This window comes from Macaca thibetana, chromosome 5 (assembly GCF_024542745.1).
Source record: "Macaca thibetana thibetana isolate TM-01 chromosome 5, ASM2454274v1, whole genome shotgun sequence".
Classification (NCBI taxonomy): Eukaryota; Metazoa; Chordata; class Mammalia; order Primates; family Cercopithecidae; genus Macaca; species Macaca thibetana.
Genome location: NC_065582.1, coordinates 59,907,375 through 59,934,095, shown reverse-complemented (window position 1 = coordinate 59,934,095; position 26,721 = coordinate 59,907,375). Strand labels below are relative to the sequence as shown.

The following is a 26,721-nucleotide window of genomic DNA, read 5'->3' as shown; positions in this document are numbered from 1 at the left end:
TTTTCTTCCCTATAAAGTGAATATGATTCTGTATTTGCCTATAAAACTCTTTGTGCAAAATTTCAGCTTTAAAAAATTAAATCTGAAAGTTGCATAGATTCTTGCTCCCTGTGCTAAAATTACGTTAGAAATGAAAAGTGCCTGAAAACAGATAATACAATGCAAATTGGTCTTTGCATGTCATTAACCTGACAGCTATGATGTGCCTTGCTCAATTTCAGTATTTAATAAGTGTCCAATTTTTAAAGTATGAATAAAAATTAGAAACAATAACAAGTAAGTTACTTTCCAATAAATAGACATGTCCTCACTGATTTAAGAATAGTAATTGGGTGTAGCACATTAACTAAGTGGCCTAGAGCAATTTTGTAATAATCTTCTAAGCGCTTAGGGGAAAAAAAAAATCAACATTTTATTACTCTTAACACACTGCAGTTACTGCTTCTCTTAATTCATTTTAGTGAGCTGTCAATAAATTTCACTCCATTAGATGCTGAATTTAATTAGCTCCAGGGTCACAATTTATGTGATTTCTAAATTGTGTGCTATTTACAATGTCTAGTAAATGTTACCTGTGGCAACATAAATATATTTAATCTATAGTCTGTAGTAGACAATTATTTTTCATTCCCTGGATATTACACGTTCAAAACTGCTGTTTCTGATTACTCTCTGAGCTCTTTGACTATGTTGTATGGAATAGGACCAGCTACATAATTTGTGGTTCCTAATGCAAAATGAAAACACAAGTCCCCGGTTAAAAGTTACTAAGAATTTTTAAGATGGGAACAGTAGAATCGGAGCAGGGACCTTTTAAAGAGAGGCACCCTATGTGACTGCACAGGTCACACACACCCATGAACTCAGCCTGGTGTATGAGTATAGCATATTTTGAACAAAAATAACATCTAATGTGTATAAATTGTATTCTTGGTAAATATTATGCCTGGGTAAATATGGATAACTAGAGATCAGTTCACTATGTATAAAGACAGAAACTGTGATCTCTTCAACTTTCAGCAAAAGTGACTTAGGTTTATGATGTAAACCAAATGTTCTTAGAAAAAGATACATTATCCTTTGATCAAGTGTTTGATCCGAAAATCTATATCGAATATAAGTAGATGCCAACACCAGGCATTGTTTTAAAATTTGAACATCTTATTCTAAATCAAGATCCTATTTAAGATAACTGAGTGTTTCTTTGAAGTTGTCATGTGGTATAAAATGCTGGTAGTCGACTCCCTCTCCATTCTTCTGTCCTTTTTTGGTAACAGAATACTGGCAGGGTGCTATGCTCAAAAGCTACATTTACACTGTCTACATTTACTTGAAGAGACCTGTGACCAACACACTTTAAGTAAAACTCTTTTGTTACTCCCTTTCTTCCTGTCTGTCACAACTGTGAAGGCTGAAGCTTCAGCAGTTATCTTTGAACCACGGGGCAACCTTGAGGATGATAGACGTATACAACTTATGGTGGAACAGACAGACAAAATAAGCCTACGTCACTGATGACTTTGAAAAGATTTTAAGCTAGCCCTGGATTGCCATTATAAATGAGCAACCCCTTACTTTATTTCAATCTTTGAAATCCTATTTATTAGTTGAAGCACAACTTTGACTGATACCAGAGATAACGTTCCCCCCCCCTTTTTTTTAATGTGTTTTACTGGATCCTGCTATTGTTGTGGTAATAACAGATAAATATAGAGCATCTCTATATGATAACATAAATAGAGAAAAGTTATTTAAAATAAAATAAACATAACTTCACTTCATTTTGTTACAATAGCTTTCAAAATCGGGCCAATTGTTTCCTTTACTTGTTCTCTAAAAGTAATTAGAGTTTTCAGTTTGTTTTGTATTTGTTTTTTTCTTTTTGTGCTTGTTTGTCTTATTTTCTTGGTTTCTTTTAACCTGTTACAAATTACCTTAAGGTTTATTCATTCATTTAAGCAGAGACCCAAACAGATGACATGAAAACAAATAAGATACAACATCATACCTTAAATGACTCAGAGCTTAATGAGAGATTAAATGTGTAAAATATAATTTGAAATACAACTTGGTAAGACCTACAATAGAAGGAAAAAATAATATAGGTTTCCAGTTCCACTAAAACAAATGGCTGCTTTCCTTCCTAGAAAAATTAGGAGGGCTAGCAAACATCCAACCTTGATGATTTCTAGAATCTGATGCCTCTTAGACCCATTGCTAAATAAATAAAACTTTGTTCTTTGACTTTTTCTACTTTTATGAATAAGAAATGTCATATTGACTTTACAAATTATTCTCTGCACCCATGTAGAATCTAAGGATGTGATTTAGATTTTTAAAATTTAGTTTTACATTAAAAAATATAGTATTGGTTTATTTCAAGAAATAGAGCAGGGTTCATGAATTTCCTTTAGGTAACATGTTTCCTTCTGTTAAATCTATATATTATACCTGACAGAGGTGGCATTAACTTTTAAGGCACTATTACTTAGGTAGTATTTGGTTACACTCTAAATTTCTTCCTCAGTGTTTCTGCCATTCATTCATTTTCAATATTTTAGTGGAGTTTTGTCCAGCCGAGATAATATATTTCTTTCTCAACAGGATTCTGTAGTAGACTGCTGAAAAGTATAATTTCACATATGTATGATAAAAAAAAAAAAAAAAAAAGGAAAGCAAAGCTGCACTTGATAAGAGACCAGACTAGTGCAGGCTTCAAAATAGATAGAGGATATAGTCTTTATCAGTAGATAAAGCTTCAACAACTACTACCTTTTCACTTTAAAAAAAGAAGAAATTCACAATTTTAAAACACTTCTAGATACATGAAATATCTAAAAGTAAGTCAAATAATGTGACCTAGTCAAACTTCAAACTCAAAAACATAGTAGACAAACTAAAATAATAAATACATTTTAACCTATACTTTGAACACCTAAGGTGTTATAAAAACATTTTTTTGATTATATAATTGCTATACATATATATACACAAACATATATGCACACACGGTAGAAAACTTGGAAAACACAATACAACACAAGAAAGACAATTAAAAACAAAGATCACTTATCTTTCTATAATCAGAAATAAAATTCTATGGATAAGCTGCCATTTTTAATGGATCAATGTCAATAAATCTTTATAAATACACACAAACATGCACATACAACACTGTGGTCTAATTCCATATAGCTTAACACTAACAAAAATTGTATAAGTTAGTGTTTTATAACCCTTTCGGAAAGTTCTGGGAACAAATGGGAAACATGCAATCTGAACATGTATTCTTCCCCCTCCACCTCTAATCCCAGCCTCAATCAACCTACTTCCCCTGAGTCTTATGTTAGTTTGTGCCTTTTGTCAATGAGTATAGGCAAGTGAGGCCTAGATTTTGTTGGAGTTACATAAAGAGGGCTAGCAATTGAAAGCCTTAAGGCAGATATGGAAGATGGAGTATCCTGGGAAGTTATAGGTTCTCAGAGAATTGTAGAAATTGTAGTGCCATGAACTTGTCTGAATATACTGGTTTCTTTGAGCACAAAGTCAATGAACAGTTGGGCCAAGCTTCACCAGACCCAAGGCAGGTATAATTTAGGGAAATGAGAGAGACTTCTTTGGGAGTCTCAGCAAAGCCTGGCAACCTGTCTTTTTACTTGTCCATGGCCCATAAGGGATGAGATTTGCTTTGTCTCCAGCCCCTGTAAGACTATGTTGCTTGGGAAAAACAGCTAGACCTAAGCCCTATGAGCTCAGTTGGATGAGTTACAACCCATCTAAACCAGCCAGTTCTCCAAGAGAGTGATCAATCTGAACAGGATGATACTTATTCAATAGAACATGGCTGTTGCATGAGTTAGCCACTTGAATAAAACATAATTACAGAAGCTCACAAGAAAAATAAATTCCCACACCGAAAACAAAATAAAATGAATAAATGAGATTTGGTAGCTAAGTAATTTAATAAGTGATCTAAAGATAAGATGTTCACCTAAGATCTGAATTGATGATCTCTAGATTTAAGTGCAAGAAATGACTCAAAGACCAAGGCAAATTATATAGAGATATAAATCATGAGAAAAAGGAAAAATGCATAGAAGATATATCCTGGTGAACTAACAGGTGATTAACATAGTTCCAGAAAAAAAAGTTAATACATGTTAGAAGTGATAAGTAAAGAAATGATAGAAGAAAGTTTTCTTGTGATAGAGATCTGAGACTCATTGATTAAGTATCTTTATCAACTTTCAGACTTGACAAGAGAAACAGAATATACTTGGATATATCCTACAAAATTTGTTGTATACTCATGAAAAAGAAAAATTTTGAGCTTCTAGGCAAATAGGAAAAATAACTTAGATAGATACCAGACTTTTAATTTGCAATCATGGGCAGTAGAATACTAAGAGCACTTATTAACTGATGAACAGAAAGGTTTACAGTCCAAAAATCCCTATATGCTAACTTGCCAGAGGAAGAAAAAAGATATTAAGAATCCAAAAAATATATCATTTATATAGCTCCTATGAAGAAAACAAGGAAGAGGCTTTGTGCCAACTAACAATATGTGAACTAGAGCAAGGCCTTAAGACGGAAGAAGAGAGAAAATGGGGTGAGTAACCTTTCTGTCTCCTGCCTTCTATAATAATTGATGCTAAATAAATGGGATTCAGTAAGAATATGCAATATCCATCTCAATATCTGTTATAAGAATCTTGTAGAAAAAGGGATATACAGTAAGAGAACTTCCAATAATAACACTTGCCTAACAGTAGTAAACAATTTCACCAAATCTATGCAGTGGGGATATGCGGGGAGGGGGGTAATAATATTCTACCCCATATTTTTATTCTTTCTCGGGGTGAGATTGAGAAAAAGGCAGAAGAGAGATGAGGTAAAAATAGTCTAAAGTTTTGTCTTAATGTGGTGAGAAGGAAAAAAAAGCTTGATGAGCAAAACAATCTATGTTGTTGGGAGAAATTATGGGTATTTTTTATTCAATGAATTATAAAATTATTTTAATTTGTCTTTTATTTGTTATATATTTTTTACTGTTTAATTATATGGCCAGGGAGAAATAACTTTAAAAATTAGGTTAGAATTTAATACTTAGGGAAAAATGGGAATAATAATAAAATAATAAAAGTGGTAATGTAAAAGAAATTAAAAGAAAAAAGAAAACACAGTAATGTAAAAGAAAACACAAAATGATGATGCAAAGAAATATTCAAGTAGATATAAATATGCTTCAATGTATGAAACAATTTTATTACACTTTAAAGATTTCAAATTTCTGAAATACTTTATCAAGTATTTTTTCCTATAATCTGAAAGCTAATAACAGCATTTTTGAAATTATTACAAAATCATAAAATAATATACCTTAAAGGATATTATAAAATATTTTAATGGTTTACCATTAAATATATTTCTGTGTACATAAATATTAATGATTCTATTACATAATCTTGGTTTCTGGACTGCAATTATCTAAGATGATTGGTTTCTTAGCACTAAAAAGATATAAATGCCTTGATCCTGGACCACAGAGAAAATTCCCTGTTAATTAAACATGCTGTTTAATTAAAAAGTCAACAGCAGTTTAATCTTATGAATACATATGATAAAAACAAAATAAATCTTTATTTAAGTTACTTTACTGAAGGTATATTTGTTTGGCAAAGATAAAAGCACAATATAAAATTATTCTTTATAATAAATAAAAATAAATAATTTTACTTTTTTCTTTTTTAAAAAAAGTTATCTTAAAGTTCAGTAGTAGGAGCCAGGTGCAGTGACTCACGCCTGTAATCCCAGCACTTTGGGAGGCTGAAGCAGGCGGATCATGAGGTCAGGAGATCGAGACCATCCTGGACAACATGGTGAAACCCCATCTCTACTAAAAATGCAAAAATTAACAGGGCATGGTGGCGTGCCCCTGTAGTCCCAGCTACTCGGGAGGTTGACACAGGAGAATCGCTTCAACCCAGGAGCTGGAGGTTGCAGTGAACCAAGATTGTGCCACTACATTCCAGCCTGGAGACATAGAGAGACTCTGTCTCGAAACAAAACAAAACAAAGAAACAAACAAACAAAAACAAAGTTCAAGAGTAGGTTAAATTTGCACCTATTTATAATTTCAAAATCGATTTCTATAAACTTACAGATACTTGAATATAAAAATAGGACACAGTATGACTTGTTCTTGTACACAGAGCTCAAGTGGTAAAACTTTGAAAATCTGTTGGAAAATATTTCCTTTGATACTAATTTTAACCTGTATTCTAAAAAGGTTTAATGGAAGAATAAATTAAAATAAAATAAAAAATATGTTATGAAAGGCATAGAAACTACAAAAGCAAAATTCTCAATTCAGTCATAATGTTTTAATACCTAAAGTTCTATTCTGAGTTAAGAGCTCCAGATTCTAGAGAAATCTAAAGGATCTTCATAGGATCATATTATCTGGGATTTGTTTTCTTTAAATCGGATAAAAAGCATGATTGAAAAGCTTGTGAATTATAACAATGTCATCTTATATTGGTTTATACCTTTGTTATTTATAGAACATTTTTACATATAAATTTCCCTTTCATAGTAATCTTATCAAATAAGGTTAAAAATTAGCAACCCCATATTACAAGGAGAAAAGCTGAAGAGTGGAGGCTTATCATCTGCCACCATTATACATCCAATGACAGAATCAGGACCCAGAACCAAGTGTTAGAAATTTCTGTTGAGTCTGAAATACACATCACATTGTAATACACATCAATGTGACTTTATCTTGAATAGGAACGAAAAGATCAAGTATTTTTCTATCTGCTCACATTAATATACTTTTTATTCAGATTGTATGCAAACACATTTTTAAATGTTTATCTCTCATTTTAAAAATTGCTTATTTATTAAAATCTTTCTACATATTTTGTTATTTCAACACACGCTTTACAGAGTTCAAGACTAATAAGACATTTACAAGACTATAAGAACACTTTGTTGGTTACATGAATTTTTTAAAGTGAAGGAACAGCTTATAAATCACAAGTTTATCAAAAAACAGAGATAAATTGTAAGTACAAACGATTTAGCATGATAAACAAATAGAAGGAAAGTGAAAACACTCTAGGAAGCATACACAATATCATAATGTCTTTCTTGAAATATTTATGATATTTTCCTATATTTCAATCCTGAAGGAGAATTACTCATGTCATTATTTTATAAATAACAACTACATGCTAAAATTACCAATGTATCAAATATTTTGCTGAAATTCTGCACATAAAAATAATGGTTTCTGGGCCGGGCACGGTGGTCACGCCTGTAATCCCAGCACTTTGGGAGGCTGAGGCAGGCGGATCACAAGATTAGGAGATCGAGACCATCCTGGCCAACATGTTGAAACCCTGTCTCTACTAAAAATACAAAAATTAGCTGGGCGTGGTGGTGCGCACCTGTAATCCCAACTACTCAGGAGGCTGAGGCAGGAGAACCGCCTGAACTTGGGAGGCAGAGGTTGTAGTGAGCCAAGAGCACGCCACTGCATTCCAGCCTGACAATAGAGCGAGACTCCGTCTCAAACAAACAAACAAACAAACACAAAAAAATTGGTTTCTTTACAGTAGGCTTTCTTATTATAAAATTATCATTGTAAAATCAGTGACTATATTCAAAGTATATTTGTCCAATCAGTACCATTTAACACTTTTGAAAGGAATTTTTGAAAATTATTTGTGATTTCAAATCTTAGATTTGTATTTTACCTCCCAAATATCACCTGTAGAAATGCAAATGGATTAACAGTGTTTAACCAACATAACATGCTTATTAAAATAAGTGGAATATAAGGGCATCTAAATAGGAAGACAGAATGTTAAACCATCTCTGTTTCCAGATGACATGACTTTATATCTAGAAAACCCCATAGTCTTGGCCCTGAGTCTCCTCCAGCTAATAAACAACTTCGGCAAAGTTTGCAGGATACAAAATCTATGTACAAAAATCACTAGCATTTCTATATACCAACAACAGCCAAACCAAGAGCCAAATCGGAAAGGCAATCCCATTCCCAATTGCCACAAAAAGAATAAAATGCCTAGGAATACAGCAGACAAGTAGGTGAAAGCTCTTTACAATGAGAACAGCATAACACTGCTCAAAGAATCCAAAGACACAAACAAAAGGAAGAAGATCCCATGCTCATGGATAGAAAGAATTACTATCATTGAAATGGGCTATACCATCCAAAGCAATTAACAGATTCAATGCTATTCTGATGACACTCCTCACAGAACTAAAAACTATTTTAAAATTCATATGGAACCAAAAAAGAGCCTGAATAGCCAACACAATCCTAAGCAAAAAGAACAAAGCTGGAGACATCATGTTACCTGACTTCAAACCATACTATAAGAATACAATAACCAAAACAGCATGGTACTGGTACAAAAACAGGCACAAACACCAGTGGAACAGGGTAGACAGTCCAGAAATAAGGCCACACATCCATGGCCATCTGATTTTCAACAAAACTGACGTTAAACAAGCAATGGGGAAAAGACTCCCTATTCAATAAATGGTGCTGGGATAAGCGGCTAACCATATGCAGAAGACAAAGCTGGACCCCTTCCTTACACCATACACAAAAATCAACTCAAGATGGATTAAATACCTAAGTGTAAAACTCAAAACTATAAAAACCCTGGAAGACAACCTAGGCAATACTGTGCTGGACATAGGAATGGGCAAAGATTTCATGAAAGACACCAAAAGCAATCGGAACAAAAGCCAAAATTGACAAGTGGGATCAACATCAACTTAAGAGCTTCTGTGCAGCAAAAGAAACTATCAACAGAGTAAATAGACAACCTACAGAATGGGAAAAAATATATTGCAAACTATGCATCTGACAAAGGTCTAATATCCAGCATCTATAAAGAACTTAAACATATTTACAAGACAGAAACAACCTCATTAAAAAGTGAGCGAAGAACATGAACAGATGCTTCTCAAAAGTAGACATATATGTGGCCAACGGGCATATGAAAAAAAGCTCAATATCACTGATCATTAGAGAAGTGCAGATAAAAACCACAAGGAGATACCATCTCATGATAGTCAGAATGGCTATTATTAGAAAGTCAAAAAATAACAGAGGCTGGGCAAGGTGGCAGAGAAAAGGGAACACTTATATACTGTTGGTGGGACTGTAAATTAGTTCAACCATTGTGGAAAATAGTGTCGGGATTCCTCAAAGAACTAAAAGCAGAATTATTCAACCCCACAATCCCATTACTGGTTATATACCCAAAGGAATATAAATCATTTTACCATAAAGACACATGCACACACATGTTCATTGCAGCACTATTCACAATAGCAAAGACATGGAATCAACCCAAATGCCCATCAATGACAGATTGGATAAAGAAAATGTGTTCATATACCTGAACAGACATTTCTCAAAAGAAGACATTCATACAGCCAACAGACACATGAAAAAATGCTCATCATCACTCACCATCAGAGAAATGCAAATCAAAACCACAATGAGATACCATCTCACACCAGTTAGAATGGCAATCATTAAAAAGTCAGGAAACAACAGGTGCTGGAGAGGATGTGGAGAAATAGGAACACTTTTACACTGTTGGTGGGATTGTAAACTAGTTCAACCATTATGGAAAACAGTATGGCGATTCTTCAAGGATGTAGAACTAGAAGTACCGTATGACCCAGCCATCCCATTACTGGGTATATACTCAAAGGATTATAAATCATGCTGCTCTAAAGACATATGCACATGTATGTTTATTGCGGCACTATTCACAATAGCAAAGACTTGGAATCTACCCAAATGTCCATCAGTGACAGACTGGATTAAGAAAATGTGGCACATATACACCATGGAATACTATGCAGCCATAAAAAAGGATGAGTTTGCGTCCTTTGTAGGGACATGGATGCAGCTGGAAACCATCATTCTCAGCAAACTATCGCAAGAACAGAAAACCAAACACTGCATGTTCTCACTCATAGGTGGGAACTGAACAATGAAATCACTTGGACTCGGGAAGGGGAACATCACACACCGGGGCCTATCATGGGGAGGGGGGAGGGAGGAGGGATTGCATTGGGAGTTATACCTGATGTAAATGATGAGTTGATGGGTGCTGACGAGTTGATGGGTGCAGCACACCAACATGGCACAAGTACACATATGTAACAAACTTTCACGTTATGCACATGTACCCTAGAACTTAAAGTATAATAATAATAATAATTAAAAAAAAGAAAATGTATTCATATACCATGGAATATTATGCATGCATAAAAAATAACAAGATCATGTCTTTTACAGAAACATGGAAGGAGCTAGAGGCCATTATCCTTAGCAAACTAATGCAGGAACAAAAACTACGTACCACATGTTCTCATTTATAAGTGGGAGCTAAATGATGAGAACTTATGAACACAAAGAAGCAAACAATAGGCACTGGGGTCTACTCAAGGGGTAAGTGTGAGAGGAGAGAGAGGAGCAGAAAAAATAACTTTTGGGTATTGGTCTTAATACTTGGGTGATGAAATAATATGTACAACAAACCACTATGACACATGTTAACTTATGCAAACAAACCTTCACTTGTACCCCCAAGCCTATAATACAAGTTAAAAAAAAAAGTGGGGCATAAGTGACTTATTTTTTAAAACAACCACTTCTATATTTTCAACAATTAAGGAACGTTTTCTACAGATCCATCCGGTCTGAACAACATAAATAGGAACCGACCAAAATATTTCCTCTCCTGATTATTTTTCCTGATCTTAGTTGCAAAAAGATCTTATAGATTTTCAACTGCCAATCTCCAAAAAAGATAGGAAAAGTGTTAGATGATGATGTGTTTACAAATTATACTTCCCTGAGAAACTATAAAGTTCTCAAGAATTAAAAGAAAAAAGCAATCCAGCTCTGTCCTCAATGACATTGTATTTTTATAGCCAATTCCTGCCCAATATTAGATTAAAAACTGAAATTCAGAGTGTGCCATAGACACAAAGGACATATAAATACCTACAGCTTCTATAAAACAGACACGAACAGTGGCATTTTAAAGTCAAACTTTATGTATGTAGGTTAGAAATGAAGGAATGTAAATATCCTGTATTCTAATTTGCATCCATTTGGAAATCAGAAATGGAACCTCATAAATTTCGTATTAAATGATACATAAATATCATAGGTTAGAGGACACATTTTCAATGCAATGTTATGCTCCAGAAGTAAAATTCACTAGAGCTAGTAAAATGAATAGAGTTAATGCCCCAGGTATTAAACTGGAAATATAATCTGTAGATATTTAACTGGACTCTGAAAAGCCCATCATATTTTCTGCAGGATATGGAAGCAAGTTTCTAAATTTGGCAGCAGTTTTGTGTTCACCTAATTTTCTTGTGAGTTTCAAACAGACTTTCAGAGTTAGAAAGGCCAAGCATTTTCGTGAAGTTCAAGATGCCAATCATCTTCTGAAGTCACTGCTTCTTGGAGAATGTCAGTCATATCCTCACTTCCCCTCACTTCAGCCACTGGAATTATGCCAAAGCAGCTTTGGTTAATAACCAGATAAGGTGTCACTGGATAACACTGGTGCAGCAATTAATGGTGTTGCATATGCCTCTTGGACTTCCAGTCGACTATTTCTCCAGCTATGATGCCTGATAAAACCACTTCATAGTTGTATACTGTTAAAGGAAAACTTCAGCTGTATTACATTTAAGAATTTAATTGAGCAAAGAACAATTCGCCAATCGGGTAGCCTCCAGAGCCAGAGTAGGCTCAGAGACTGCAGCGCAGCTGTGGCGGAAGAGGATTTATGGACTGAAAAAAGAAAGTGACATACACAAAACAGAAGTGAGGTACAGAAACAGCCAGATTGGTAGTAGCTCGGCATTTGTCTTATTCAAACATGATTTGAACTGTTGACCACAATCGATTGGCCAAAACTCAGTGATTGGCACAAGAGTAGATTGCAGCCTGTTTATACTTCCGTTTAGGCTATAGTTCATGATGTACAGATAAATCTTTAGGCTGAACTTAAAATATGTAAGGAATCAGCTTTAGGCTAAACTTTATTTGACAATATTGTCCTCCTGGGGCACAAAAGGAAGGCCACCTGAGACATGGAAGGAGTGAGATCCAGCCCAGATCACCTTGAGTCTGCTCTTGGAGGGCTCTCATTTCCAAAATTTATTTACACAGCCTGGATTTCTTAAACATTAAATATTAGATCAGCTCGTAGATTGCAAATTGCCGTGTTCCATTTAAAATTGTATTATCACTTTCATGTGATCTTATTTTTCTTCTCTGTGTCCCTCTCCTTTCTTTCATTCTACGTTTCTTCTCGTGTGCTCTTTATTGCCTATTGTCTCTTCTTATAATGCTTTTCTTTGGACCGCAGGTCAGAGAAGAAGGCCTCTGCCATCTTGGTGGATAAGTGGTGCTTTCTCCTGTAAGGTACCCTTCCTCATCCTTTCTCATACCTGGATTCTTGGCTGTATTAGCATCATTTTGGAGAGCACCTCTGGGACTCACTACAATGCTGTCTTCAAGGTCCTTATCCTTTGTCTTAAGGTGATGCTAGTTCATAAAGAAATCCTTTCAATCCTTCAGTTACAAAACCATCTTTTAAATGAGGTTCAGACCTTTTATGATTTGAATTCAATTCAATTCTGTAATAAAGAAATTTACTTTCATTTTTAAAAAGTGTGGAGAGTAAGTCCCCCTGGGGGGAAAAAAAACCCTCTCATTTGGTTTAAGACAGATGAATAATAAGGAGAGAAAAAGATAACTAGATTGTTAAAATTTGACTGCAAGGAGAAGATAATTTCAACTGGAGAGCTGTCAGCACAGAACAGAGGAGGGATGATAAAATAGGGATCAGAGATACTCCAGGCAAGTGAGAGTTTGAATGAACATCTAATAATACTGAACAACTTATGGACATTTTGAAAAGTTAACTTGGTATCTAAAAGCATCTTTCTCTATACTATGTGTTCTATGCAATCTGAGTATGTTAGCAATTCACAGTAATTTATATAAATGTTCAAATAGTCTTCATTTATCACTTTCTCTATACTATGTGTTCTATGCAATCTGAGTATGTTAGTAATTCACAGTAATTTATATAAACGTTCAAATATTCTTCATTTATCACTAAAGATTACAAAAATTGAAAGGCACAAAAATGACATGAAAGAGACTCATATGTGCAAATAATTGTTTTTGTTACATTAACATTTATATATAATCACATATAATTTTACATATATATGATATCATATCATACATACTCTTTAGACGTCTTTTTTTGTCAATTGGCTTCCTCCTCTGTTTGCCTCTCACCTATATTGTCTCTCCCCACAACTGTGTCAATACCCTACTATGAATTTGTAATATGTGATACACCTGTCATCTCCTAGTTCTTAAGATTTTAGTCACTTTTTCCACAAAAGCTGAAATCCATGAGGAGTTATTCCTTATTCATCATCCAAGATAAGGATTCTGTTTTATTTTCTTCCAAACAAAACTTGTATCACCTCAGTTAAGAACTTATTTCCCATTTCTCCTTCTGCATTGAATAGAATGGCCATCGTGACAAACACTCAATGTTTATATAAACGTGGATCTATTTCTAAATTATCTTATGTTTCACTGACCTGCTTTCTACTTCTTCGCTATAACATATCTAATTTATCATAATGATTTATTAGTGTTTTATTGCTGCTGTAACAATTTACCACAAACTTGGCAATTAAACAACACAAATGTATTATTTTACAGTTTTGTAGTGTAAAAGTTTTATAGTGTAAAAGTTGTAGTTTTATAGTGCAAAAGACATGGGTCTCATTGGGGTAAAATCAAGGTTTTGGCAAAATTGTCTCCATTTCTGGAGGTTCTAAGGGAAAATCAGTTTACTTACCTTTTCCACCTTTTAGAAGCTGCCCACTTTCTTTGGCTCATGACTCAATTCCTCTGTCTTCCAAGTCAGCAACAACCATTCACACACTGACATCTCTTTTATTTTCGGCAGCAGGAAAGAATACTTTTAAGCATTTGAATAATTAGATTGGGCGTACCTGGGTAATCCAGATTAATTTCTCCATCTAGAGGTCCTTAACTTTAATCACACCTCCAAAGCCCTGTTAGCCATGTAGTGCAACATATTCACAGGCTCTGTGGATTAGGGTGTAGATATCTTTGGGGGCCATTATTCTGCCCAGCCCCAATGGCTCTGGGTTATGTTCTGATATCTGGTCCATCACTGTTCTTTTCCATACTTTAACCTGGAAGTTATTTTTTCATTTATGCTTTAAGAATATTTTATACAAATCTATAAATAATTATAGTATATTACATTAAATTTGTATTTAATATACATATTTTAGAGAGGCGTATACTTTCTGACATCAGGTTATTGTATCTTTTTTTCAGATAGATTTCATATTTAATTTCTTTTAATATTATTTCATAGTTTTCTTTTTACTGGTTCTCTCTGCCTTCTTCCTTACCTTATTCCTAGGTGTGTTCTAGTCTTTCTTCCAATTACGGTGATTGAAATTGTGCTACTATCATGAATAGGATATCTTCTCTCATTTTTATTTGTAGGTGCTTTTTGCAAGAATAGGTGAAAGCTGCTGAATACACATGCATACACACATACATATATGTGTATATATGAATACACACACACATTAATATATACATTATTAAAAATTAGAGCTTCTAAGCTAAACAAGGCATATAACTATTTCATTAGCAAAATGTGATAGCTTTATATATTCTTTTTGAGACAATACCAAATAATTGTAGGAACAAGCTCCCCATGTTGTTTCGGATTTTAATTGAAATTATCTAAATGTTTTAACATTTAGCCCATTTGCTATTATGTTTCATAGATAGATAATTGTATTAGTCCAGATATGTAAGTGTTTTAACATTGAGCATTTTTGCTGTTTTATTTGATAAATAGGTAATTGTATTAAGTTTTTTTATTCCTATTGTACATGGAATTTTAATTAGACATACCTGCTAAAATGTATCAAATGAATATTCAGTGTCAATTGATTTGTAATAAGGATTTTCTCCTTTAATGTGCTGATGCAATGGGGTATGTTGATAGATTTTTTTTTTTAACATTAAAACACCTTTACATTCCTGTAGTAAACCCTAATTGTCATAATATACAATTCTTTCCATGCATTATTGGAGTCTATTTTCTAATAGACAATTTAAAAATGTTCATCAATATTCAGTGATGAAATAAGTCTTATAGATTTCTTTTATAACTATCTAGCATATTTTGGAATTATTGTTATGCTGGCCTTATAAAAAATTGTGAAAATTTTTGTCTTTTTACATGGTCTGAAATAGTTTTGGGTAAGTTTGGAAGTATCTGCTCTTTAGAAATTAGATTACACTCAGCTATGAGTCCATTGGGCTCCCTACTTATTCCAATAGCATATGTTTAATCATTTTTCAAAAATCATGGTTTTCACTTTGTGAAGTGTCAATTTTGAAAATTTAGATCTTGCCAGACAATTTTTCTTTCTTTTAGATTTCAGATTTGTTGCCACAGAATTGTTAACAGAAATTCCATATAATTTTATCCATCTTCCACTTATTTGTGTTTAGGATATTTCCCCCAATTCTTTAAAACATCTCCCTAAAGCAGCTTTTGTCTGCTCATGCCAAAAAATATTCTGTTTATTCAGATCTTAAACTTATGATCAAAATTATATTTAGAAAATGTTAATGAAGATATGAATCACATTTACTTATAAACATATATGCATATTTCCCAAACTTCTCAGAGAACACAAAATACCATGCATATGCATATTTGGCTTTGATAACAATAATCAGAGAAGCATCTTGGTACTTACTCTATTATAATTCTAAATCAATTTGGGAACAATGAAAAACGGGGAAAGCAACATGTATATGTAATTGTAATGCTATGATCTGAATGTTTATGCCCCACCCCCCAATTCATATGTTGAAATCTAATCACAAATGTGCTAATATTAGGAGGTAGGGCCTTTTAAACGTGATTAGGTCATGAGTGCACCACCTTCATTAATGGGATAGGTGCCCTTATGAAAGAGGCCCCAGAGAGTTGCCTTGACTCTTCCTCCATGTGAGTGGACGTTGAGCAGTTGCCATCTACAAACCAGAAAGCAGACCCTTACCATGCACAGAACCTGCTAGTGCCTTGATATTGGACTTCTCATTCTCCAAATTTGTGAGAAATATACTTTTGTTCTTTATAAACTACCCACTTTATGGTATTTTGTTACAGCAACTCCATTGGTCTAAGACATGTAATCTTACGTTTCCACTAAAATGTACAGTAATTTTTCATTGTTACTGTAAATCCTCAAGGTCCTTATTATTTTTAGATTAAAAGTGTGGAAGAATGAGACTATGCAAATAAAACACTCTATAGCCACACATATTCTTTTCAGGATGAAATTCATAATGTTTGATTTCAACTGACAGCTCTCTTGTGTGTGTATGTATGTATGTGTGTGTGGTAGGGGAGGGTGGAATTGGATGGCATTTGGCTGTCGTTGAAATTGTGTACACCTATGAGAAGTACTCCTATTTCTTGATTGAAAGAGTTGACTAGTATAACGTTCTTACCAAAGTTACAAGAAAAAGCAGTGTTTTTAATAGTGTAGCATCATTAATGCATACAGATGCACACACGTGTATGTAAATACATATATAGAAGGGAAATCTTTTCATAATCCAAGTTGATAAAATCCATAGTTTGCTTGGGACATGTATTGGTTACCTTTTTCGTACTGCTGCAGATCCTCTTGGCCTCATCTATCTGTAATATGGATAGATAACGATACATAAGACACCATTGCAATGACCAGTTCTGTGTGGGCTCCAGCAGGTTCATGCAAGTTTGACCTAGTCTTAGATTTGTGCCTCTCAGTCTCTGCATTTGTGGTACATGCAACTTCAGAGGCATTAACACTTTGGAGGATGAATAACTGACCAATGAGGAAAAGAAACTGATGAATCAATGTTCCCCTTTGTCCCCTAAGATGTATGATACATTCATCTGAGGGCTGTAGTCCTCCTTTATAGGACTCTTCCAGGCTATTTCATGATTGCTTTTAGTACTCTTATCTGTCTTTTGCAACTGACAAACCATTCTGGATAAAAGTTTCTGATGTTATTAGGGCATCGTTGTCTAAGTATGATGGGGTATGCGTTTCTCAGCCTGTTGTAATAAAAATCACTTTGAGAGATGTCTTCTCTTCAAATATCATGGGACTTCAACTCTCAAGGAGCATTCTTCCATTAATACCTCAGGGAATAGTCTCTCAAAGTCTACCTCTTGCAAATTCACCAAAATGTCACCTAAGACAAAATGTACAGAATACTAACTTAAAGGTTTAATGAAAAAGTTTATAAAAGTTATATGGGAAAGGAGTTTTACGTTTCTGAATCTTTCTAAATCAAAGTCCAAAGAATGTATTGATTCTAAGTTAAGCTTCCAAGATATTTACTCTAACAAAGATATGTAAAACATTACCCAGTACCTGGTCTTAAGTGTTAGGTTTTTCTTTTTTCCTCATTTAATACTCCTCATATCATATGAAAGACCCCCAGAGTCTTTCATGATATTTGCCTCTTTGTAGGCAATTTCCTCAGGTTTCCTGAATCATTTCTAGCCATTAAGTGAAATCTATAGGTGAGTCTTCCCTTAAGACATAATCAGGCCATTTAATGCATTACACATTGCTGCTTTATGTTTCCTCTCAGCCAACAGCATGACTATGCCTTGTGGAGCACATACCTGACAGGGCCTGAGCAGTTAATATTCCTGAAATGCCGAGCAAATATGTATTTCGTATGGATTTCATTTTTTTGAGTCTGAAAAAATTAAAAATCCACAATTATTTTGTAAATTCTAACATTTGTAAATAGTTTAGACCACAAAGTGAATTTGTATAACTATTTATCATCACCATTTGTAAACTGTTGCTGTGAATTCACAAGGAAACATTTTATAGGCGTTAATAGTGTTTCAGAGATTTGGTTAGACATGCCCTCAAGGAGCTCATAGTCTCATGAAGGAGTTTACAGTCTATGAAATTGCCTTATTCAATTGCCTGGAAATACAAGGTACTTTGATTTCTAATCCCTCCATTTAATCTAGGCTTAAAAAACATTAAAAAGAAGAAGTACACTATTTTAGAATATTTGGAAATTTAGAAATTTTAGCCTATAAAACATAAGCCATTTTAAGTTGTCAATTGGATGAAACATCTACTAATTCCAAGCAGATTTTGAAAAATTTTTATTTCTTCAAGAATTATATATTACTTATTTTGGGGGAATGAACTTTAACATACATCAACTTGCAAATAGAAGTAAATTCTTTGCATTGACATGGTTTATACACATGCATCTGTTTGCCCATTTGTTTAGGAAACATTTAATAAGTTTCTGCCATGGACCAGATGTTATGCCAAATGCCAAGAATACAATACCGAAAAAAGCAAACGTAGTCTTTACTTTCAGGCAGCCTACATTCCATTCTATGACAGTAAATAAGCAAACAAATATGCAAAGTAATTATAAATTATGCAAGACAAATACAAGGGTGATGTGCTAGGCAATACATGTGGTTGTCTTTTAGATAGGGTGGTCAAGAAAAGTTCTCTTGGGAGGTGATATTTAAGCTGAAAGAGTCAAGTACATCAGAAAGAGATGGGCAAACATCTGAGGAAAACATCCTAGGGGAGGCAGAGAGACAATAAATAACTTATAAGACCTCTCCAGGCTGCATTACAGGGGGAAGGACCAGTGTTAAGAAATGAAGGAGATAGAAAATAGAGGCCAAATATTGCAGGGCCTGTAGGCTATGATGAAGCTTCCATTTTACTCTAAATTCAATGGCAAATCAATGAAGGATTTCAAACAGAATTTAGGTTGATATTAAAATACTACCAGTTACATTGTTTTCTAAACAGACATTAAAATACACAAGAGTTTCAGCTCAGTGTGTGTGTGTGTGTGTGTGTGTATATATATATATATATTTTTTTTAACTATGTGTGGAGTAAATATGGGTAGTGATAAGGTTGATGTGATTAATACTGGACCAACAGCAGAATGAAACCAGTTGGAATCATGTGACTCTAGGTTTGTGGAAATGAATCCAGTCTGAAGGAAAGGAAAGTCTCAAAGAAGTCTAAAGAAAATGCTGTGTTACTAAAATTGTCACTGAAGAAAAGAGTAACCAATCGAATTGAATTTAGTTTGGAAGAGATAAATATTATACATTCTTTGTTTGAGATGAAGAAAACTAATTCTTGTGGGAAAAATCAATTCTTGGGAAAACAGGTAGAGCCAATGAGAAAGATACTGTTTTTTAAAGAATAGTTACAGAAAGAATGAACTTGAAATAGGGTGATTCTAAGAAAAGAAGCCCAGTGCACATTCAAGGGAGACTAATGACTGTGTGGCACCAATCTCCATATAATATGCAGCTGGAGAATCCTTACATTACATTGTAATAGCTCTTTCAGTTAAATTGTGTATAACAATTGAAAATATAATGTAGAGCAGTGATCCCCAATGACTCCAGCAACTGGCTCTGTGGAAGACAAGTTTTCTTTTTCTTTTTTTTTTTTTATTATACGTTAAGTTCTAGGGTACACTTGCACAACGTGCAGGTTTGTTACATATATATACATGTGCCGTGTTGGTGTGTTGCACCCATTAACTCGTCATTTACATTAGGTATATCTCTTAATGCTATCCTTCCTCCCTCCCTCCCCACAATAGGCCCCGGTGTGTGATGTTCCCCTTCCTGTGTCCAAGTGTTCTCATTGTTCCATTCCCACCTGTGAGTGAGAACATGCAGTGTTTGGTTTTCTGTCCTTGTGATAGTTTACTGAGAATGATGGTTTCCAGCTTCATCCATGTCCCTACAAAGGACATGAACTCATCCTTGTTTATGGCTACATAGTATTCCATGATGTATATGTGCCACATTTTCTTAATCCAGTCTATCATTGGTGGACATTTGGGTTGGTTCCAAGTCTTTGCTATGGTGAGTAGTGCCACAGTAAACATATGTGTGCATGTGTCTTTATAGCAGCATGGTTTCTAATCCTTTGGGTATATACCCAGTAATGAGATGGCTGGGTCAAATGGTATTTGTAGCTCAGGATCCTTGAGGAATCACCATACTGTCTTCCCCGATGGTTGAACCAGGTTACAGTCCCACCAACAGTGTAAAAGTGTTCCTGTTTCTCCACATCCTCTCTAGCACCTGTTGTTTCCTGACTTTTTAATGATTGCCATTCTAACTGGTGTGAGATGGTATTTCATTATGGTTTTGATTTGCATTTCTCTGATGGCGAGTGATGATGAGCGTTTTTTCATGTGTCTGTTGGCTGCATAAATGTCTTCTTTTGAGAAGTGTCTGTTCATATCCTTTGCCCACTTTTTGATGTTTTTTTTTTTTTCTTGTAAATTTGTTTGAGTTCTTTGTAGATTCTGGATATTAGCCCTTCATCAGATGAGTAGATTGCAAACATTTTCTCCCATTCTGTAGGTTGCCTGTTCACTCTGATGGTAGTTTCTTTTGCTGTGCAGAAGCTCTTTAGTTTAGTTAGATCCAATTCATCAATTTTGCCTTTTGTTGCAATTGCTTTTGGTGTTTTAGTCATGAAGTCCTTGCCCATGCCTATGGCCTGAATCGTATTGCCTAGGTTTTCTTCTACGCTTTTTATGATTTTAGTTCTAACATTTAAGTCTTTAATCCATCTTGAATTAATTTTTTTATAAGATGTAAGGAAGGGATCCAGTTTCACCTTTCTATATATGGCTAGCCAGTTTCCCCAGCACCATTTATTAAACAGGGAATCCTTTCCCCATTTCTTGTTTTTGTTGAGTTTGTTAAAGATCAGATGGTTGTAGATGTGTGACATTATTTCTGAGGGCTCCGTTCTGTTCCATTGGTCGCTATCTCTGTTTTGGTACCAGTACCATGCTGTTTTGGTTACTGTAGCCTTGTAGCATATTTTGAAGTCAGGTAGCAAGATGCCTCCAGCTTTGTTCTTTTGGCTTAGGATTGTGTTGGCAATGCAGGCTCTTTTTTGGTTCCATGTGAACTATAAAGTAGCTTTTTCCAATTCTATGAAGAAAGTCATTGGTAGCTTGATGAGGGTGGTGTTGAATCTATAAATTACCTTGGGCAGTATGGCCATTCTCACAATATTGATTCTTCCTATCCATGAGCATGGTATGTTCTTCCATTTGTTTGTGTCCTCTTTTATTTCCTTGAGCAGTGGTTTGTAGTTCTCCTTGAAGAGGTCCTTCACATCCCTTGTAATTTGGATTCCTAGGTATTTTATTTTCTTTGAAGCAATTGTGAATGGGAGTTCATTATGATTTGGCTCTCTGTTTGTGTGTTATTGGTGTATAAGAATGCTTGCGATTTTTGCACATTAATTTTGTATCCTGAGACTTTGCTGAAGTTGCTTATCAGCTTAAGGAGATTTTGGGCTGAGATGATGGGGTTTTCTAAATATACAATCATGTCATCTGCAAACAGGGACAATTTGACTTCCTGTTTTCCTAATTGAATACCCGTTATTTCTTTCTCCTGCCTGATTGCCCTGGCCAGAACTTCCAACACTATGTTGAATAGGAGTGGTGAGAGAGGGCATCCCTGTCTTGTGCCAGTTTGCAAAGGGAATGCTTACAGTTTTTGCCCATTCAGTATGATATTGGCTATGGGTTTGTCATAAATAGCACTTATTATTTTGAGATACATCTCATCAATACCTAATTTATTAACAGTTTTTAGCATGAAGGGCTGTTGAATGTTGTCAAAGGACTTTTCTGCATCTATTGAGATAGTCATGTGGTTTTTTGTCTTTGGTTCTGTTTATATGCTGGATTATGTTTATTGATTTGCATATGTTGAACCAGCCTTGCATCCCAGGGATGAAGCCTGCTTGATCATGGTGGATAAGCTTTTTGATGTGCTGCTGGATTTGGTTTACCAGTATTTTATTGAGGACTTTTGCATCGATGTTCATCAGGGATATTACTCTAAAATTCTCTTTTTTTGTGTGTGTCTCTGCCAGGCTTTGGTATCAGGATGATGCTGGCCTCGTAAAATGAGTTAGGGAGGATTCCCTCTTTTTCTATTGATTGGAACAGTTTCAGAAGGAATGGTACCAGCTCCTCTTTGTACCTCTGGTAGAATTTGGCTGTGAATCCGTCTGGTCCTTGCCTTTTTTTGGTAGGTAGGCTATTAATTATTGCCTCAATTTCAGAGCCCATTATTGGTCTATTCAGATATTCAACTTCTTCCTGGATTAGTTTTGGGAGGGTGTATGTGTCGAGGAATTTATCCATTTCTTCTAGATTTTCTAGTTTATTTGCATACAGGTGTTTATAGTATTCTCTGATGGTAGTTTGTATGTCTGTGGGATCAGTGGTGATATCCCCTTTATCATTATTTATTGCATCTATTTGATTCTTCTCTCTTTTCTTCTTTATTAGTCTTGTTAGTGGTCTATCAATTTTGTTGATCTTTTCAAAAAATCAGCTCCTGGATTCATTGATTTTTTGGAGGGTTTTTTGTCTCTATCTCCTTCAGTTCTGCTCTGATCTTAGTTATTTCTTGCCTTCTGCTAGCTTTTGAATGTGTTTGCTCTTGCTTCTCTAGTTCTTTTAATTGTGATGTTAGGGTGTCTGTTTTAGATTTTTCCTGCTTTCTCTTCTGGGCATTTAGTGCTATAAATATCCCTCTACACACTGGTTTAAATGTGTCCCAGAGATTCTGATATGTTGTGTCTTTGTTCTCATTTGTTTCAAAGAGTATCTTTATTTCTCCTTCATTTCGTTATGTATCCAGTAGTCATTCAGGAGCAGGTTGTTCAGTTTCCATGTAGTTGAGTGGTTTTGATTGAGTTTCTTAATCCTGAGTTCTAGTTTGATTGCACTGTGGTCTGAGAGACAGTTTGTTATAATTTCTTTTCTTTTACATTTGCTGAGAAGTGCTTTGCTTCCAACTATGTGGTCAGTTTTGGAATAAGTGTGATGTGGTGCTGAGAAGAATGTATATTCTGTTGATTTGGAGTGGAGAGTTCTGTAGATGTCTATTAGGTCGTCTTGGTGCAGAGCTGAGTTCAATTCCTGGATATCCTTGCTAACTTTCTGTCTCGTTGATCTGTCTAATGTTGACAGTGGGGTGTTAAATTCTCCCATTATTATTGTGTGGGAGTCTTAGTCTCTTTGTAGGTCTCCAAGGACTTGCTTTATCAATCTGGGTGCTCCTGTATTGGGTGCATATATATTTAGGATAGTTAGCTCTTCCTGTTGAATTGATCCCTTTGGCATTATGTAATGGCCCTCTTTGTCTCTTTTGATCTTTGTTGGTTTAAAGTCTGTTTTATCAGAGACTGGGATTGCAATCCCTGCCTTTTTTTGTTTTCCATTTGCTTGGTAGATCTTCCTCCATCCCTTTATTTTGAGCCTATGTGTGTCTCCGCCTGTAAGATGGGTCTCCTGATTACAGCACACTGAAGGGTCTTGACTCTTTATCCAATTTGCCAGTCTGTGGAAGACAATTTTTCAATGGACAAGGCTGGGGCCGGGGTGGGGAATAGTTTTGTGATGTTTCAAGCACATTAGATTTATTGCGTACTTTATTTCTGTTATTGTTACATTGTAATATATAATGAAATAATTATACAGTTTGCCATAATGTAGAATCATTGGGAGCCCTGAGCTTGTTTTTCTGCAACTAGATGGTCCCATCTGGGAGTGATGGGAGACAGACAGTGACAGTTTATCAGGCATTAGATTCTCATAAGGAGCACACAACCTAGATTCCTCGCATGCACAGTTCACAAAACGGTCCCCTCTGCTATGATAATTTCATGCCTCGTGTGATCTGACAAAAGATGGAGCTCAGACAGTAATGCCAGTGATGAGCAGAAGCTGTAAATACAGATGAAGCTTTGTTTGCTCGCCCACCACTCCCTGCTTACTGTAAGGCCCAGGTCCGTTGGGGATGCCTAATATAGAGAATGTGTACAGTAAAAGAAAGAGTTTATACACCTTTTCCACAGTTATATTTTGGTGCCATGGTTATACCAAATCATGGGTACAATGGTGTAAAACGAAAGAATAGAATAGCGGTTTGCTCATGCACATGAGAAAATCCATCAAAATCATTACGTTTCTTTTCTAAGTAGTGACCAAATAAGTGCAGGCAAGAAGGCCGGTCACTGGGAAAACATCTCATGGGCAGCAGGTGTCGGCATGGAGACACAAAACAAAATGTTGAGAAAAAGAAAATCAAGAAAGAATTAGTTTCAATATAATAAAATTGAAGTTCAATGCAAACACACACACACACACATCCCAAATGTAGGAAGATCTGTGCAAGTGATTACACAGAGGAAATGAAAGGGGTTAAGGGTTGAGGTTTCTTACAAGTGAAAATGCCCAAAGGCATTATCTCATGTCAGGCTAGGGCTCATTACTAGAAAATGATTAGAATCAATGCCACAAAGTCAAGAGGTATCCAAATGAAGAATTTGGCTTATGAAAAACAATAACAAAATTAATGAATGGGCTTTAACCTTTCAGTTCAATACATATTTAATCTGTTTGTCTGGGCAAAAATTAAATATAAGGAAAGTAATTTATTGTTAAAGCCATGTAAAGTGCAATGATTATTATACTAATAAGACTGGATAAGTAAAATCTCTTGCTTTGTAAATGTCATAGATTAAAAATGGGTTGTGCTAATAATTAGAGCAATGATGATTTTACGATTTTAACACGGATCATTTTACTTCAGCTTTGATTGTCTTATTTAAATTTAACAATTTTATTTTAATTATGGGGAGTCATATATAATTATTTTGAACTTTACAAAATTATTCACATGCACAACAGTTTAAAGACTTATGCTAGATATTTAAATGACATGAGTCTTTTTCCAGTGCAAGTTGAAGATCTTTTTCTAAAGGAATAGATAACTTAAAATTATATAAGGGGACTTTTGTAAGAGGACAATTTGCTTTAATAGTTGCTGCTTTTGGTTTTCTATCTTGAAATGAAGGCTGTTCATGCTTAAGTGGCTCTCATATTTTGAATCAATTATCTCTGATATTTGCAATTAGTGTACTGGTCATTTTTTAGTTGCTCTCAGGTCTGAAATATTCAGATTAGTTAGAAGAAATTAACTCATTTGTGACCTTTATCATGAATAATGTGTATTTCGGAGATTTCACAGATTATCTTTGGAAGTAATTAAATTTTGTAAGTGAACCAGGTGCAGAAAGTTGGTTTTTGCAGTGTTTGGGGGAGATGAATATTTTATAATAGATTTTTCAAATCTTCCTAATTATACCATCTAAATATTTCACAAATCATTTCCCTTTCTTCATTCTCCCTTCATTCAAACTCAGTTATCCTAATTTGGGCCTCATCATCTTTCATGCACCTAACTTTACTTTTCGTTTCTCCTGCCAATTTTTGCCTGACTATTGTTTACTTTCCTTTTAATATCCACACAGGTATAACTTGTTCAAGTATCTTTCCCTAAGCTACTTTCTTATTTCTATGTTCCCACTGATGAAATTCTATTTTGATCACATTATCTAACCTTCAGTGAAGGCAACCCTATCACTGGGTAAGGAATTGGTTAAGCCTTGTCAATGATCATTTTAAGAGAGAGATGTGGCCAACACTTAATTCTGGTCAATGAGATATGAATAAGTCTGCTGGGGGTTTTCTGAGGAAGTTATTTTTTGGAGAGATAGAAAGGAGAGAGAATGAAAAGAACAATGCCTCTTTGAATGCCAAACATGTCATGTCTAGATGTGGTTCCTGAATCTGCTGTAGGATAAAGCCAACTGATAAAAGAAATTGTTAAAAGAATTACAGAGAAGCTGAGCTGCAGTTTTAGTTTGCAGGACCTAGAGGCTATTCTACTGATAAGCTTATTGTCATTTGACATAATCAATTTCCTTCTTATTTAAAATATTTTGAGTTATTTAAATTACTCCCCAACCGTTATATGTAGAATTCAGTACAGCTCAGTGAGATGGGTGAAATGATTGGTGGCAGAAAATTGGGACATGGAATAATACCATTGTTTTCTTTTTAAGAAGTCACTGTGCATACTCTTACCAAAAGATATCTGGAGATAAAGAAAGGAGATTATAAATACCAGATTTGATAGAAATCTAGTCAGACGTGAGAGGAAAGCAACTATGGATTTTGGGGGCAATTGCAAAAATGATGACTCCCTCTTGTTATTTCCTGATTTTTCAAACTCTGAGTTCGAACAATGAATTTATTAATTTTCTGTTGCTGTTAATGAATTACCACAAAATTAATGGCTTAAAACAATACACATTTATTATCACACAAAGTTTCTGTAGTACAGAATTCTGGGCATGGCTTACCTGAGTTCTATATTCAGGTTCTCACAAAGCTATGAAAAGTTGTTGGTCAGGGTTGCATGCTCATGTGAGGTCTTGACTGGGAAAAATCTATTTCCAAGCTCATTTCTGTTTTTGGCAAAATTCACTTCCTTGTAGTTCTGTGACTGAGAGCCCTGGTTTCTTTCTGGCTTTTACTGAAGGCTGCCC

At 34.8% G+C, this 26,721-nt stretch overlaps 1 protein-coding gene across 1 annotated transcript in view; it reads right to left on the bottom strand.

Annotated features, from left to right (window-relative positions):
• Positions 1–26,134, bottom strand: part of LOC126955052 (peptidyl-prolyl cis-trans isomerase A-like) — a 789,087-nt gene extending 762,953 nt beyond the window's left edge. The window contains exon 1 of the mRNA XM_050791230.1: positions 26,131–26,134. The gene's annotated coding sequence lies outside the window, so the exon portion shown is untranslated. The remainder of the gene's footprint in view (positions 1–26,130) is intronic.
• Positions 26,135–26,721: the final 587 nt, after the last annotated feature.